The 17,570-nt window shown below is 44.9% G+C and overlaps 1 pseudogene; it reads right to left on the reverse strand.

Annotated features, from left to right (window-relative positions):
- Positions 1–13,722: 13,722 nt before the first annotated feature.
- On the reverse strand, positions 13,723–13,840 carry LOC124558641 (annotated as a pseudogene).
- Between the last annotated feature and the right edge of the window lie 3,730 nt (positions 13,841–17,570).

The raw sequence follows: 17,570 nt of genomic DNA on the forward strand, positions 1-17,570 counted from the left end.
CAGTCTTTAACACTGGTAGCATGCCGCGACAGCGTGGACGTGAACCGTATGTGCAGTTGACGGACTTTGAGCGAGGGCGTATAGTGGGCATGCGGGAGGCCGGGTGGACGTACCGCCGAATTGCTCAACACGTGGGGCGTGAGGTCTCCACAGTACATCGATGTTGTCGCCAGTGGTCGGCGGAAGGTGCACGTGCCCGTCGACCAGGGACCGGACCGCAGCGACGCACGGATGCACGCCAAGACCGTAGGATCCTACGCAGTGCCGTAGGGGACCGCACCGCCACTTCCCAGCAAATTAGGGACACTGTTGCTCCTGGGGTATCGGCGAGGACCATTCGCAACCGTCTCCATGAAGCTGGGCTACGGTCCCGCACACCGTTAGGCCGTCTTCCGCTCACGCCCCAACATCGTGCAGCCCGCCTCCAGTGGTGTCGCGACAGGCGTGAATGGAGGGACGAATGGAGACGTGTCGTCTTCAGCGATGAGAGTCGCTTCTGCCTTGGTGCCAATGATGGTCGTATGCGTGTTTGGCGCTGTGCAGGTGAGCGCCACAATCAGGACTGCATACGACCGAGGCACACGGGGCCAACACCCGGCATCATGGTGTGGGGAGCGATCTCCTACACTGGCCGTACACCACTGGTGATCGTCGAGGGGACACTGAATAGTGCACGGTACATCCAAACCATCATCGAACCCATCGTTCTACCATTCCTAGACCGGCAAGGGAACTTGCTGTTCCAACAGGACAATGCACGTCCGCATGTATCCCGTGCCACCCAACGTGCTCTAGAAGGTGTAAGTCAACTACCCTGGCCAGCAAGATCTCCGGATCTGTCCCCCATTGAGCATGTTTGGGACTGGATGAAGCGTCGTCTCACGCGGTCTGCACGTCCAGCACGAACGCTGGTCCAACTGAGGCGCCAGGTGGAAATGGCATGGCAAGCCGTTCCACAGGACTACATCCAGCATCTCTACGATCGTCTCCATGGGAGAATAGCAGCCTGCATTGCTGCGAAAGGTGGATATACACTGTACTAGTGCCGACATTGTGCATGCTCTGTTGCCTGTGTCTATGTGCCTGTGGTTCTGTCAGTGTGATCATGTGATGTATCTGACCCCAGGAATGTGTCAATAAAGTTTCCCCTTCCTGGGACAATGAATTCACGGTGTTCTTATTTCAATTTCCAGGAGTGTATATTTTTATTCAACGTATACAAATTACATATTCATTTTTTATGTTTACCTGAACTTTCGATATAATTAACTCTTTCTTAATTACGTTACATATTATCTCTTCAGATAACAGACCATTTTATTTTTTATTCTTGTTACTAAGCGATATAAGTCTTCCTAAGTTTTAAGGACATTATCATTCGAACTAAATGCCTTGTAAGGCTAGAGATTAACACTGTGCACAATAAACCAATTATAAAAATGAGTGAAGACAATTTAGTCTTCTGGCACCAGTTACTGATGTGCATCTCTGGAGTCAGCCAAGTAACGTGATTCCTGTGGTTTTGCGTTTCGTATCTTGGAATTTAGAGATGAATATGCGTCTCTTGAAAATTTCTTGCCATTTGGACATAGGTTTTTGGTTGTCAGACAAGGTTCGTGATGCATGTAGTTAGTGGAACTCCCCATTTGACGATTGCCTTATAATGTCTGACCTGCAGATTGGAGTAGCACGACAAACCGACGTATAGGTGCCTGTTTGGAATGATGACCTTCGTAATATGGAGGGGTAAACTCTGATTTCATGGACAAGTGCATTACGCATTCTTATTATTGGCTAGTGACCCACCCCAGGTTTACACAGATGTCCATACGATGTATTTATAATACGTAATGAGGAACAAGATAATGCATGATGTTCTCGATCACAGTTATGTTGTGCCCCACTTTTGGAGGGAGTTTCCAAAGGGTTTTCATTGGATTCTTGAGACTGCATAGTCCTCAGACGTTTAGCTGTTCTAGTGTGTTGAGAAACACTCGAGTATTTTATCCAGGCTTTTTAGTTTTACGCAAAACTAATCCAAAATGTAGAAGTCGGACCCAAATGAAAAGTAAACTCATTAAATTCGTTTTTCTAGCCAAGAAGTTAAACACACAGTCCAGTCATATTAGTATGACCGCTGCCTACGATCGACATCAGTGTGCAGTAACCACTTACAGACGACAGGTGGTAGCACTAGCAATGGATGGTTTAAAAAGAATTTCAGGGTGATGCGGGAAACAGTACAACCGTCGTCGCAATGAGGAAATGGAGCGATTTATCTGAAGTCAAAAAAGGCATTACCATTGGCTTTCAGGTCAAGGATGGAAGCATTACGAAACAGCTAAGTTTTGTAGACTTATCGAGTGCCACCGTGGTGAAAGTATATGGTGCACGGAAAAATGTCGCTATACAAAACCGGCTTCAAGGTAACTGTGGTGCACCACGTGTCATAGATGACAGGAGCGAACGATAGTTGCGGAGATGTGTACAGGAGAACTGACGTGCAGCTGTTGAGCAACTAACAGCCCAAATGAACTAAGGGCTGCCAGTGGTATCTCCTTAACAAATGTTCAGTGAACGATGGTGCGCATGGGCCTCCACGGTAGGTGCCTGGTTCTTGCACCCATTCTGACTTCTGTTCGTCCGCTACGATTGCTGGAATTTGGACGCCAATACCGCAAATGGACATCCGCTGATTGGCGACAAGTAGCCTTTCATTTATTTTATTTTATTTATTTATTTTTTATTGTTCCGTGGGACCAAATTAAGGAGAAGTCTCCACGGTCATGGAACGAGTCAGTACATGAAATTATAACACGATAGTAGAAACAGATAAAATGAAATATAAGAAACATATTCAGGTGACAAGTCCCAAGTTTAAATAAAGAAAATCAACAATGTAACACTGGAATTTGCCTAATTTTTCAGCGCTTCCAGGAGCTCCTCGACAGAATAGAAGGAGTGAGCCATGAGGAAACTCTTCAGTTTAGACTTAAACGTGTTTGAGCTACTGCTAAGATTTTTGAGTTCTTGTGGTAGCTTATTGAAAATGGATGCAGCAGAATACTGCACTCCTTTCTGCACAAGAGTCAAGGAAGTGCATTCCACATGCAGATTTGATTTCTGCCTAATATTAACTCTTGGAATATGCTAATATTGCTAGCAACAAACGACATTAAAGAAAATATATACTGTGAGGGCAATGTCAGAATTCCCAGACAATTGAACAGGGGTCGACAAGAGGTTCTCGAACTTACACCAATATAGCTCGAACAGCCCGTTTTTGAGCCAAAAATACCCTTTTTGAATCAGAAGAATTACCCCAAAAAATAATACCATACGACATAAGCGTATGAAAATATGCGAAATAGACTACTTTTCGTGTTGAACTGTCACTTATTTAAGATGCTGTTCTAATCGTAAATAAAGCAGCATTTAGTTTCTGAACAGGATCCTGAACTTGGGCTTTCCACAACAGCTTACCATCTATCCGAACGCCTAGCAACTTGAACTGTTCCCTCTCGCTTATAATATGCCCATTCTTGTTGAATTGTGAGTTAGAAACTGTAAAAACTGAGTATTATTGTGATTTAGCATCAAAATATTTTCCACAAGCTACGAACTTATTTCATGAACTTCATTATTTAATACTGTTCCAATATTACACACAAGATCCTTCACTACCAAGAAATATTTTTGAATCACCTGTAATACTAGAAGGCATAGAGATAGGTTATGGAGTGTGTGTGTAGGTGTAGGGATGAAGGGAGGTGTTTGTGGAGGGGCAGCAGCATACCAGAATCGCTGTGAAGATTAATCACGTGTTACGCTCCATCAGACAGATGACCATTCTATCGTTGGAAGGGTCCAGGGTGGAGGAGAGAGGCTCTTGTCTGGGGAATGTTTTTGTGGCATTTCCTTGGAGATCTCGTCATTCTGGAAGGCACAATGGATAAAAATAAGTATGCTTCAATCCTTGGGGACCATGTCCACCTCTACATGCCGTTTGTTTTTCCTCAGGACGATGACATCTACCACCAGGACAGTCCAACGTGTGGTGTTCGAAGAGCAGCACGATGAGTTTGCCGTACTCCCCTGACCGCCGAAGTCCCCGTATTTAAACGCAGTCGAGAATCTGTCGGACCACCTCGATCGGGCTGTTCGCACCACAGGTCCTCAACCGAGAAACCCAGCGCATCTGCTCACGACGCTGAAGTCGGCACGGCTCCACGTGCCTGTCCATACCTTCCAGAACTCCACTCACTCTCTTCCTGATGATGTCTCGCAGTGGTCCGCGCTGTAGAAGATGATTATTCAGGCTTTTGACAGTTGGTAACGTTAGTGTTATTGGACAAGTGTATAAATAAACTCTATCAGAAGAAGCAAAACAATTTCGTTAAGTTTGTAATGCACAAACCGAAATTAGTAAATCCGTGTATCCTAGCCAAGTAATTTCAATGTTAGCTTTTATTCGTACAGATAAGATTGCTTAATTCCGTCACTGACGTAAACTTTCCAAAATGCTTCTAAAGTAAGTAAGTAACAGCGCCGTCTATTGGTTTTTTGGCGTGCTACGAAACTGACAGTGCCATCTATCGGTTCTTTGGTGTACTACACCATGACGATCATGACACTGGGGTTCATACGCAAACAACTGAGCTGGGCAGATTACTAGAACTTATATTTTTTTCCATGATTCGATTTCCGTGAAGTGAAGCCTATATTTTGGCTCAAGCTACGCTCAGGTTACCTGTAAAAACCAAAAAAAAAATTGGTCTAGTTGTTTTGGAGTTTAGGATGTTCAAACAGACAAACTGACAGACAAAGAAACAAAGTTTTTAAAAAATATTGTTATTGTATTCTGTTACACTCCTTACTTCACACCAACCCTGGTATGCTGCTGCTCCTCCACAAACACCTCCCTTCATCCCTACACCTACACACACACTCCATAACCTATCTCAACGCAATTTTAGTCAACTCCCAGACAGTGAGATCTGCCCCGATACTTATCCCTCCTACCAACTTTAATCCGTCCCCACCTAAACCACTTCACATCACAGATCCTCTTTCCTTTTTCGTCTCCATCCACACCTATCCCTTTCCTCTTGTACCACTACTTTCCAGACACATCATACCCATCCTCACCCTCTGCTTTTCCCACCATCTGCATTCCCACATTCCGCTTCAGCTTCTACCTGTCACCTCCATAGTTTTCCCCACCTAACAGATCCCTATCTATTTACCCGCACCTCTCAACCTCCATGGAACATATTCTCTCGTCCCATCCAGAACCCAATGCAGGTCTTTCAGTTGTTAAGTGATAGTGTAGTGCTCCAGCGCTTTTTCGTAAAAGAAAATCACCAGATTGTGTTTTGCACGTTGCATATATTTTTCGTTCTTTCCACTGTCCGTTATTAGTCCTTTTAATTTAAAACGAAAATAGTCCTCATATTCTTTATTGTCTCGTCTTTGTTTTATCAATCAGATACTCTTGAGTGAACAGCGGAGAACTACACCATTGACAGCCCACCCACCTTCCAAATGGGTCGAGGGGGGGTGAAATAACAATGAAGGAAAAAGAAAACCTTACATCCCAGAAATCAGTTTTTGGCCAATATTTTCAGTGCACAGGCACGTCGGTTTTAAAATTTTACTATTAGTACAGATACAGACGTCGTATGAGTTAATGGAAGTTATACCTCTGACTGCTGAGATCTTCTGTAAATAAATAATTGATTTCTTGCAAAGTTCTGTCCTGTCATCAACTGAACAGTATTCCTTAGCTCGTGATCTAATGGTTAACGTCGCTGGCTCTAGATCATGGGGTATCGGGTTTGATTCCCACCCCTGGTCAGACATTTTCTTCGTCTGGGCACTGTGTTATCTTAATCATTTCATCTTATCTTCATCACAGAGACGCGCAAGACGCCGAAGTGATATCAAATGGAAACATTCTCACCAGGCGGCCTAACAACCACTTAGGAGGGTCTCTTAACCAGTAACGCCATAAGATCATTTCATTTTATTTGAGAATCGTCCCAGAATCTTTGCATTGTTCAGTACACTGACAGACTGGCTACTCGTTTCAGGGAAAGCTTATACAGAGCTCTTGTTTCCATAGTGGGACAGAAGTACGCATATGTCCATCCATATCCGTTAGTGTTCATCGGATCGTGTTCGGGCACAATGTAAAAATGGGCTTCATGATATTTCCATAACAAGTGAAATGACACGGTAATCCACCTCCAATAGGAAATTACCCGGTAAAGTAATGCGGTATTGTTCCCAGTACTTTCTCCATGACCTTGGGATCTTCTACATTCCCTTTATTACCTCACAGATGCTTGGCACAGCTTCTGTCGCACTCATTCAGGATGCTCTTGCTACGGACCTGCACCTCTCTTCGGCTAATCTCTATGAGTTGACGTCCAGATGATCCGAAGAATATGTCCCATTCATAACTCTCCCCTACTAGAGTCTTCTCGTCTGTTACAGCTGAACTCATACTCGTGTGAGTAATAACCTAACGTTATGATGACGGTGGACACAGTGAGCGACCTAGATGCCGTGCTGTAGGGCAAATGGTTCAAATGGCTCTGAGCACTATGGGACTCAACTGCTGTGGTCATAAGTCCCCTAGAACTTAGAACTACCTAAACCTAACTAACCTAAGGACAGCACACAACACCCAGCCATCACGAGGTAGAGAAAATCCCTGACCCCGCCGGGAATCGAACCCGGGAACCCGGGCGTGGGAAGCGAGAACGCTACCGCACGACCACGAGATGCGGGCTGCTGTAGGGCAGACGGTGTGGAAGTGAGGGTAATAGCAGCAGAGCGCCGGCGGATACTGCACGCAACAGTTCGCCCTTCCCACAGCCGTCGGCCTCTAATAACACAAAGTCGTGCTGAAGGTCTCGCCAGTAGCACGCGATGTCACGATCACGGTAATTTCCATAGCGCATTTACAGATTCGCAGAGATACAGAGACTTTGGACCTCCGAGAAGGTTATCTGCAACACTGCGAAGGCGAAATATCAGCTTTTCTTCTGAAAGTATTAAATTTTCAATACTTTCCATGCTTCGTTCGGAATAAAGTTATCGTGACCAGGAAAGAAACGTGAAATAAAGAAAACGCGTCTGCTGCATATTCCAGAGTTGATAAAATGTTATTCACCTCTGTGTAGAATACAGTACGATGTGTACGACAATAAAAGCACAGCATAGAGCGAAAGTCACTTCTCACTCATAGTATTAAAAAATCAGGTGCGTTTCCATAACAGTAGTTGAATTAGTTGTATACGTTAATGTGATTGACTACAAAATTGTCAATGCGATTCACAATGATCATGAAGTGGCTATACATATAGATGTATTTCATTGCAGCAAAAGCTGTAGTCAGTTTACTTTCACTTCGTTGACCACAGAAGAGAAATTTTTTTTTTCAGAACTATTTTATTTATTTGAAGGTAGTGGGAGCTGTTCATCGTGAACGTGGAAGCCAATTCATGCTTTCTTCCGTGTCACGTGCGCTCTTTGTGGTTTAATTTAAAAATGAAGAAATTGGATTAAATGGTATCATTATCGACGCACTGGTCAGTGAGCGGCCACGGACAACGCCAACAAAGCTTTTCTCCCTGTCACACACAGTCCAACCAAATCCACAGAGACGATTATATGCAGAATACTGCGAAACCTCAAAACGATCAGTTAAGATGGATTTACACGTACACCTCTAGTGTCTATTGCGTGCATTGTTGGACTGTGATCCAGACAGGAGAGTACAAGGTTGAGAGGTGCTTCTTCTTCAGTGAAAGACTTCATTGCATTTTATGATCAGAGATCATTTTAAAGCAAATATTGGAAAACCAGTAACATCACAATCTTTTACTTGTGCTCGTGTTACATACTGACGACTTTGATCAATCCATTTATATCACCATGGAGTTCCTGTTTATTTTTCAAGAGATGTACCTCAATGCTTCTTTTCAATAGCACAGTGATTTGACACTGCAGTGTTGAAATGTTACGAAATGCTTCCTGTGTGATGTGGTTATAGATGAAATGATTGGGAGGAAACCAGAAAAATCTTGGACAATTTAAAGCGTACAGTAAAGGCACACTTTGATGTGTTGTTGTTGTTGGCTGCCAGCCGGTGTGGCCGTGCGGTTCTAGACGCTTCAGTCTGGAACCGCGTGACCGCTACGTCGCAGGTTCGAATCCTGCCTCGGGCAAGGATGTGTGTGATGTCCTTAGGTTAGTTAGGTTTAAGTAGTTCTAAGTTCTAGGGGACTGATGACCACAGATGTTAAGTCCCATAGTGCTCCCTCTTCATGTTACTCTATCTTATGCAAACCTCTTCAATCTCCGAGTAACTACTGCAACCAGCTCCATCCAGTACATCCTCATTAGTTACGCGATTTATCCATCTACTCTTCAGCATTCTTCTGTAGCACCGCGTTTCAAAATCATGTATTTTCTTGTGATCTAAACTGTTTATCGTACATGTCTCACTTCCATACATGGCTACACTCCAGACAAATGCCTTCAGAAAAGACTTCCTTACACTTAAATCTGTATTCGATGTTAAGAAATTTCTCTTCTTCAGAAACGTTTTTCTTGCCAGTGCCAGTCTACGTTTTATATCCTCTCTGCTTCGGCCATTATCAGTTATTTTGCTGCCCAAAAAATAAATCTGATCTGCTTTTAGCGTCTCGTTTCCTAATCACATTCCCCCACCATCACCTGATTTAACTGATCTACATTCCATTATCCTGTTTTTTTTTTTTTAAGTTCGTCTATGTCCTCCTGTAATGACGCTGTCCATTTCGTTCAACTGCTTTTCCTAGTCCCCATTGGATTACAATATCATTGGCATACCTCATGGTTTTTATTTTTCTCCCTGAACTTCAATTCCTACTCCAAATTTTTCTTTGGTTTTTCTTTACTGCTTGCTTAACGTACAGGTTGAATAATATCGGGGAAAGGCTAAAGACCTGTATCACTCCCATCTCAACCACTGCTTCCCTTTCATGCCCACCGACTGTTATAACTGCCGTCTGGTATCTGTACAAGCTGTAATTAGCCCTTCGCTCCCTGTATTTTACCCTTGCTACCTTCAGAACTTCAAAGAGAGTATTCCTGTCAGCATCGTCAAAAGCTTTCTCTAAGTCCACAAATGCTATAAATATAGGTTCCTTATACGTTCTTCTAAGAGACGTCGTAGGGTCAGTACTGCCTCGCGTGTTCCTCTGTTTCTCTGAAATTCAAACTGACCTTCCTAAAGGTCGACTTCTACCAGTTATCCATTCTTACGTAAACAATTCGAGTTAGTATTTTGCAACCATGACTTATTAAACTGGTAGTTCGGCAATATTCACACCTGTTAGCACTTGCTTTCTATGGAATTGGAATTATTACTTTTTTCTTGAAGTCTTAGGATATTTGACCTGTCACATAGATAGAATAGTTTCGTCATGGCTGGCATCAGGATATCAGCAATTCTAGCAGACACCACCACATAGGCTCACATGTAGTACTGCATACCAGATCACTCGTACTGAATATGGTGACTCTTTCACACGATAACAGTTGGACATCAGCTTTTGTTAAATCCAACTGGATACACTACCATCATACTGCTTCAGTTCTATAGCTCCATAAAATCAAAGTAAATTCTTAATAACTCCTCCAGTACATACTATCTGATCAAAAGTGTCTGAATCCCGCTATACAATGCGAAGCTGATCAATACACATCACGAGAGACGGAGCCGCCTGTACACAAGGAGGCAGGCAGTGTTGTGTTGTGAGTAGAGAAGCAGAAACAAAAGAATGGTTAGGTAGGGCGATATCAGTGTCTTCGAACGTCGTCTAATCATTGGATGTCACCTAAAAAATTCAAATAGCTCTGAGCACTATGGGACTCAACATCTGAGGTCATAAGTCCCCTAGAACTTAGAACTACTTAAACGTAACTAACCTAATGACATCACACACATCCATGCCCCAGGCAGGATTCGAACCTGCGACCGTAGCGGTCACGCAGTTCCAGACTGAAGCGCCTAGAACCGCACGGCCACACCGGCCTGCTGATGTTACCTAGTAACAGACCCGTTAAGGCCATTTCGACCCTTCTAATGCTGCCCAAATCGATTGTCGTGAATGTGATGCGGAAACCAGGCATACCTAACGTAATGACGGACAAGGGCCGTGAGCATTGCGGACTGTGTGTGTGAATTCCTAAAGGACCAAACTGGTAGTCATCGGTCCCTAGACTGACACGCTACTTAAACTAACTTATGCTAAAAACAACACGGACACCCATGTCCGAGGGAGGGCTCGAACCTTCGGCGGAAGGGGCAGCGCAATCCGCGACATGGCGCCTCAAACCGCGCGGCCACTCCGCGCGGCAACATTGCGGAGGATCGTAGTAAAAATAGCATGAAATCAGCGGAAGGAATCAGTCGTCAGTCACAGAATGCTACCAGCAGTTCAGCTAGCACGATGAATGAGTGTAGGGAGTTAAAAAGAATATGGTACAGTGGTTGAGCAGCTCCTTGTAAGCCACACATTGATGTAGATAGAGCTACATCATGCTGTAATGAGCGATGCTACTGGACAGTGAATGCCTGGAAAGAAGTTATTTGGAGTGATTAATCACGCTGTACCCTATGGCAATCTGATAAAAGAATTTGGGTTTGGTGAATTCCTGGAGAATGTTACTTGCCATCATGTATAGCGTCAACAGTGAAGTACAGAGGAAGTGCTGGTATGTGGGTGTTGCTTGCCGTCAGGCAGTGATTCCCTTATTGCTTTTAATAAAACATTAGATGCATAAGGATATGAACATACTTTATAGCAATTTGTACTACGTACATTTCGGTGACGACGATTGTTCGTGTTGAGACCTACGGCGCAACCCCTGCTGTAGGGTCCACCCTTATGTCACGTTTGGTAACCGGGTCTGCATAAACACCAGGCGATGCTAGTACGATGATATTCTTGCAGCTCTCCACACAGGTGCCAATGGCGAGGGGATTATGTTGCACGTCACTTGCCACATGCAGCCAAAAGTGCGGAGATGTATCTCTCCGCTCCAGCAGTCAGTAGTGCGGGGGTATCGTATCACTCCGCCCCAGCAGCCAATAGCACGGAATCATAATACCACTCAAAGCTATTACATATACTGCGCCCCTCGTGTTAGCTAGTAGTGTAATTCTGGAATCCAAGTGTTAGCCCAGACTTCACCTAGTGTGTACTTCAGTGCGAGTCTTCGAGCGAATCCGCAGTCGTAACTACTACAGCTGCGGCCCCATCAACCATCGAAACGAAGTACAAATGACACTCTTCGACAGTTTTGACACCAAGATAGAGACTACATTGTGAAACAGGACATAGTCTGTGACAGTACTGTTATGGACTTGCATTATACACTGGACTCGACGTTTAGTATTTGTGTTCTCGAAATAAAATATTGAGACGCCCTGCTAAACCCGCAGGACAGGACAGGTAGTTTAAGTTGTGGAAAGGGGCCAAAATAGGCGGCTGTCAGTTACACTCGAACATAGTACCTTTTATTTGATCAAACATTACAAGAGCTAAGAAATTTAAAAAAAAACACGCAGCTTTAGTTTTGGAACTTAATTAGTGGCTGAATGCGCCGTACAATCTTATGCCTCAAGGGCAAGACCACATTAATTTAAAAACGGCTGAAAGCCAATAACTTAAAGCATAACCAAAATCAGAAATTTAAAGGCAAAGCCTTATCTTAAAACAGTTCCTTAATTAGGCTGAAGACCAAACGAATCTGACACTTTTAAGGGCAAACAACTTAAATTCAAAATCGGCTGAAGGCCAAACACTTAAGACTCAATAACATTAATTTTTAAAAAAATGCCAAAGGCTTGACGTAAAACAGTTCTTAAATTAGGCTGATGAGGCCAAAACCATCTGAAACCTTAAGGGCAAAGCAACCTTAATCTAAAAATCGGCTAGAAGCCATACAAGTACAAACAACAAGAACAAACAAGAAAAGGCAGTACACACAAGGGCGCTCAGAAGTTCCGAGGCGCTCAGAATTCCAGGCCGAATTCAAACACTAACGCTCGCTTAGGTGAGACATGCATCGGCCCAACCATTGTTGATCAGACGACAACCCAACCGACAGACAGTCAACGGACCCACCGACAAGATAACCTCCGCTCCACCCGACCAGCACACAACAGGGAGTTCAATGGAACAACGTAGAAGGTATTGGCGCCCACAACCAATTATACATTGATTTGTCAAACTACAGACCGTGCTTGACAGTGACAACACGATGAGGAAAATACACTGCCTTAATTTACGTCAACGGCCAGGGCAGGTAACCGGAACGTTAACGGCGACAAGGCAGAAGATTCCACTGGTGCACTTCAATTTAAATAACCAAGTACAGTTAAACTCCACCGGAGGGTGGCTAACATTTGTCAACTTGAAAACACACGTTGTTGCTCGCGGGAATATCCCAACAGCTGACAAGAGGAAAATACACTGCCTGAATTTACGTCAACGGCCAGGGCAGGTAACCGGAATGTTAAGGTTCAAATGGCTCTGAGCACTATGGGACTTAACATCTATCGTCATCAGTCCCCTAGAACTTAGAACTACTTAAACCTAACTAACCTAAGGACGGCACACAACACCCAGCCATCACGAGGCAGAGAAAATCCCTGACCCCGCCGGGAATCGAACCCGGGAACCCGGGCGTGGGAAGCGAGAACGCTACCGCACGACCACGAGATGCGGGCGGAACGTTAAGGGCCACAAGGCAGAAGATTCTGCTAGTGCAGTTCAATTCAAATAACCAAGTACAGTTAAACTCCGCCGGAGGGTGGCTACAATTTGCCAACTTGAAAACACACGTTGTTGCTCGCGGGAATATCCCAACAGCTGACAACGAACTCCAAACGACACAATGTGAACAGTCGTCACTTGCTGGTAGATTAAGTCAAAACTCAACTTTCATGTCCAGGATCGGTGAACCACGAACCTCGTAGCAATGCGAACAGCACCGCACACTTCGACACCGCATAGAGGCCGCTGCGCGGATTTCCTCGGTGCTCCACGCCAACCGACCAACTGCCCTGGCCCGGAAACGGTGAAAGGACCAAGGACTGATGAGACGACCAACCGAACGACCAACCAATGGTCGTCTCGCTCCAATCTCCCTCCGTCGGACAGTTCATGTGTGTCGCCAGGGGTCGGCGGGCACTGGCTGTCGGCGCCTCACCGGCGCTCCATCCTCCGACTTCACTGCTGCTGCGTCCCGACTGCACTGCTCCTCCGTCCCGAACTCACTGCCAGACACACGACGACCCGGAAATACTATTGGTCGCTCCAGAGACGGTACGACAGTGCACTTATCGATACGCACTGCTGCTGCCGCTCACGGGCAAGTAAGGACGCCAGTAAATGGAATAAGAAAACGAGGCGGCAGTACCGTAATAGAAGATTTTTATTTTTACTTTACTCCTCCCGAACAGGCCATGAAGGCCCAAGGGTACCGACTGGCCGCCGTGTCATCCTCAGCCCACAAGCGTCACTGTATGCGGATATGGAGGGGCACATGGTCAGCACACCGCTCTCCCGGCCGTATGTCAGTTTCGGAGACAGGAGCCGCTACTTCTCAGTCAAGTAGCTCCTCAGTTTGCCTCACAAGGGCTGAGTGCATCCCGCTTGCCAACAGCGCTCGGCAGACCGGATGGTCACCCATCCAAGTGCTAGCCCAGCCCGACAGCGCTTAACTTCGGCGATCTGACGGGAACCGGTGTTACCATTGCGGCAAGGCCGTTGGCGTAATAGAAGATTACAAACAATAAATGGGATAAACGCGAGCCGTGCATGGCTCAAGTATGTCTTTGGAACACACCCTTTAATCATTTCGGTAGTTTTTTTCTTGTCTTTCTTAGAAGGCATGCCTGATGTGAGATTGGGGGTAGCGCCCCAGCAGTGATACACTTACATCAGCAGCCTCTTTCAGAGAAGCAAATACTTCAGAGTGGCGACAAGGGATTTCGGACCGACGACGTCGTACAGACTAGCATAATAGTATAAGTTCGAAGGTCGCACAATCCAGAATCCGTATGCCAATCAGGTAAAATCACCATGAAGCCATGAAGCCACTGAAGCACCAGGTTCAAAACAGCCGTTTAGTAAAACACCGTATCCTGCTGCACATCTCCGTCCGACAGGAAACGTCGGCCCTCAAGGCCTTTCTCATGGACCGAAGGCGTTATAATCGTTTCGGTAGAGATCATGACTACGGGGCGGTTGCTCGAGTGTTTCCCGCTTGAGTTGACCAGTCTTCTGCGTTACGACATTTGTGATACGGGGACGTGCGTTATCACGAAGCAGCAGCACCCCTCGGCGCACCGTTCCACATCTGTGGTTTTCGACAGACGTGCTACCTCATACACATTCTTCGGTGTACTACGTTTGTACTTGAACAGTGAAGAAAAGAATAACAGCACGTTGGCCCTGTTTGGAAGGATTTGGTAATAACGTCGCCATAGTTCACGTTTCTGCATTTACCGCACGCACGTAGGAAAGAAATGAACGCCACACTAGTCCCTTGCCTACATGTCAGTGATTATATACCTGCGTCGGAGTTGTGCTACACTGCATATATGCTGTAGTACCGCGCTCAAACGGAAAATTTTTGATCACCCCTTGTACGAGGGTAATCCCAAAAGTAAGGTCTCCTATTTTTTTAAAGTACATAGACCGATTTATTTCGACAATGGTTTACATCAGTTTACAGCTTGAACATTTAGCTATTTTTCGACATAATCACCATTTCTGTCGATGCATTTTTGTAGACTCTGTGGCAGTTTTTGTATGCCCATGTCATACCAGCTCGCCGCCATGCTGCGAAGAAGGATGCCGCCACTGATGTGGTTGTCGCTTGGGCTCAGGTGTAAAGTGGTATGCCCAGGTTTCGTCACCCCTGGCAATTGAGTCCAGAAAGTTGTCCTGCTCGGCTGCAAGGCGGTGAAGAAATGCGCGGGAAGCATCAGCTCGTTGCCGCATGTGGTCCTCAGTCAGCATGTATTGCGCCCATCTGGCACACACCTTCCGGTAGTTCAATGTTTCCGTTAAAATTCTGTGAGCGGTGCTTCGGGAAAACTCAGGAACCAACGTGCAGAGATCATCCAGGGTGATCCGCCGATCTTCACGCATACTTTGCTCAACCTTCAACACTGTCTCCTCAGAAATTGACGGTCTCCCGCTCCTTTGTTCGTCGTGAATTTCGGTCTGACCAGTTGCAAACTCTCTACACCACTCACGAACATTTTTGATATCCATGCACGACTCACCACACACTTCCGTCAATTGCCGATATATTTCAATCGGCGCAGTGCCCTTTGCGTTCAAAAACCGAATAACTGGGCTCAATTCGCACTTGGTCGTAACATCCAACGGGAGCTCCATTCTAAACGGCTGCCTCAGCGCGGCGTGCGTATATTTACACACAGCGCGTGAAGCACTCTTCGTAACAGTGTGACCAACTGCCACACAAACAGAATTCTGTACTTATAAAAAAATAGGAGACCTTACTTTTCGGATTACCCTCGTACATTGCCATTTCCGATACACGGATAAGTGCAATATCCTACAGTCTTGTGACTCTGTGCAGATAGAACAGTATGGACTAAATGTTTTTGGACACCACGATATCACGAATTATTGAACATTAGGTCTTATAGAGGTAAAGGACAAACTGTCTGAATATTTTGAAAGCAAAATTCTCGTAGCGACAGCACGTTGTAGGTTGTACAGAGCTATCAAGGACACCGGGAAGATTTTCAAGAAATAGGTCGCCGTACTTTAGGGACTCTAAATTTACCAGTGAAAATCACTAATTTGATGTTTCTTATGCAGATACGGCAGTCAACGACTTGCTCATAGCCCAAACTCCCGACGCCAGTTTAGGGAAATTCCTCATTTGATTAAACAAAGCCATACTCAAACAATGTTAATGCGCCATTCAGGCTTTTCAACAGATGAAGCGTTTGCTTCATAATCTGTCAGTTACGAAGGAGATGATGTTTTCAAAACAGAATTTCAAACCCCCTGAAAATCTCGAGGGACTTTTATAGGCAGAACAGCGAAACCACCTAAAAAATGTCAAAATTCGCCCAGATGGTAACTCCTCATCGGCAGACTACGGGGAAATCTTGTGCTCAGTGTTTTATTATCGTCTAAAGACAACCTTGTTGTTACAATACCGTGAAATGTTTACTTTGTCGGGAAAAGAGGCACAAAGTGGAAGTCGGTCTGCAAAAACAAAATCGGACCACCATCTACACTTTATGCACAGACAATACTGAAAATGGTGAGAATGACTTCGAAAACACTATTTACAAATTCGTATGAAGTGGTGCTAAAGTCGGACTTAATGGAAGGAATGTGCAGTTCCAAGTGGATACAGGTTCCTCTAAAATTATTATTAATAGAGATGTTCATGATTTTACTGGCTCATCATAGGGTACTTTGACAACCTATAATGATCAACCACTAGATGTCAAAGGCCGCTGTACATTAACTGCTCAGTATACGCGCAAAGAAGTGCAAGTAATGCTGCTGGTGACGCAGCCTCCCTCGACTGCCAACATGATGGGACTTGATCTTTTTCATCAACAAGACTTCACAGTCCAAGACTGTCAATTATATCCACGTAAAGAGCGAGAAAATGGAATAAACAAAACTTTGTGCACAGTATAAATAACTTTTTGTGACACAAACGGCAGCGTCAAGCGTTACGAAGTACATATCACCTTGAACCTTAATACGATTACAAAGTTTCGTAATATCCGTCCCGTGTCTTATCCATTGCATGGCAAAGCCAAGCAGAAACTGGGTAGGCTACCATCAGATGGCATCAGTGAACCTCTTTCAAAGAGTCTCTGGGCCACGACCTTGGTCGTCGTGGAAAAGCTAAGTGGAATGGCTCTGTGAGGACTTTAGATTCAAGGTAAATGCATAGTCCATTGGCGATAGCTATTCAGTTTCTAGGGCGGAACAGATGACAAGGATATTAGATCGAAGACTGAATTACTCCTGCAGTGACTTGACTGACGCTTACATGCAACTGCTTCTCGACGAGGAAAATCAGCAGGTGACGGTGGTAATTACACTTTCTTGTCTCTGTAGATATAAAAGGATAACTTTCGCCATCGAATCGGCCCCAGCGTTGTTTCAAAATTACCTGGAACAACTATCTAGCAATGTTCTGGGAACCACAAACTATCTTGAGGACTTATCAGACTCCAGGGACGACGTATCAGACTCCAGGAAGGTCTTGGAGGAACACGCTCACAACTGGGACAAGTTGTTTCAAACATTACTCTATGCATTACTCTGTGTTAAGCAGAATAAGTTTTCCTTTTTCATTAAGAAACATCTTCTTTAAAAGAGGGAATCCGTTCTACTGCAAACTTTTGAAAGCCATTGCCAGACTTCCAGTGCCCACCTATGTCAAGCAGTTGTAGTCAGTCTTGGACCAAACTGACTCTATCAGAAATT

The sequence above is a fragment of the Schistocerca americana genome, chromosome 1 (assembly GCF_021461395.2).
Source record: "Schistocerca americana isolate TAMUIC-IGC-003095 chromosome 1, iqSchAmer2.1, whole genome shotgun sequence".
NCBI lineage: Eukaryota > Metazoa > Arthropoda > Insecta > Orthoptera > Acrididae > Schistocerca > Schistocerca americana.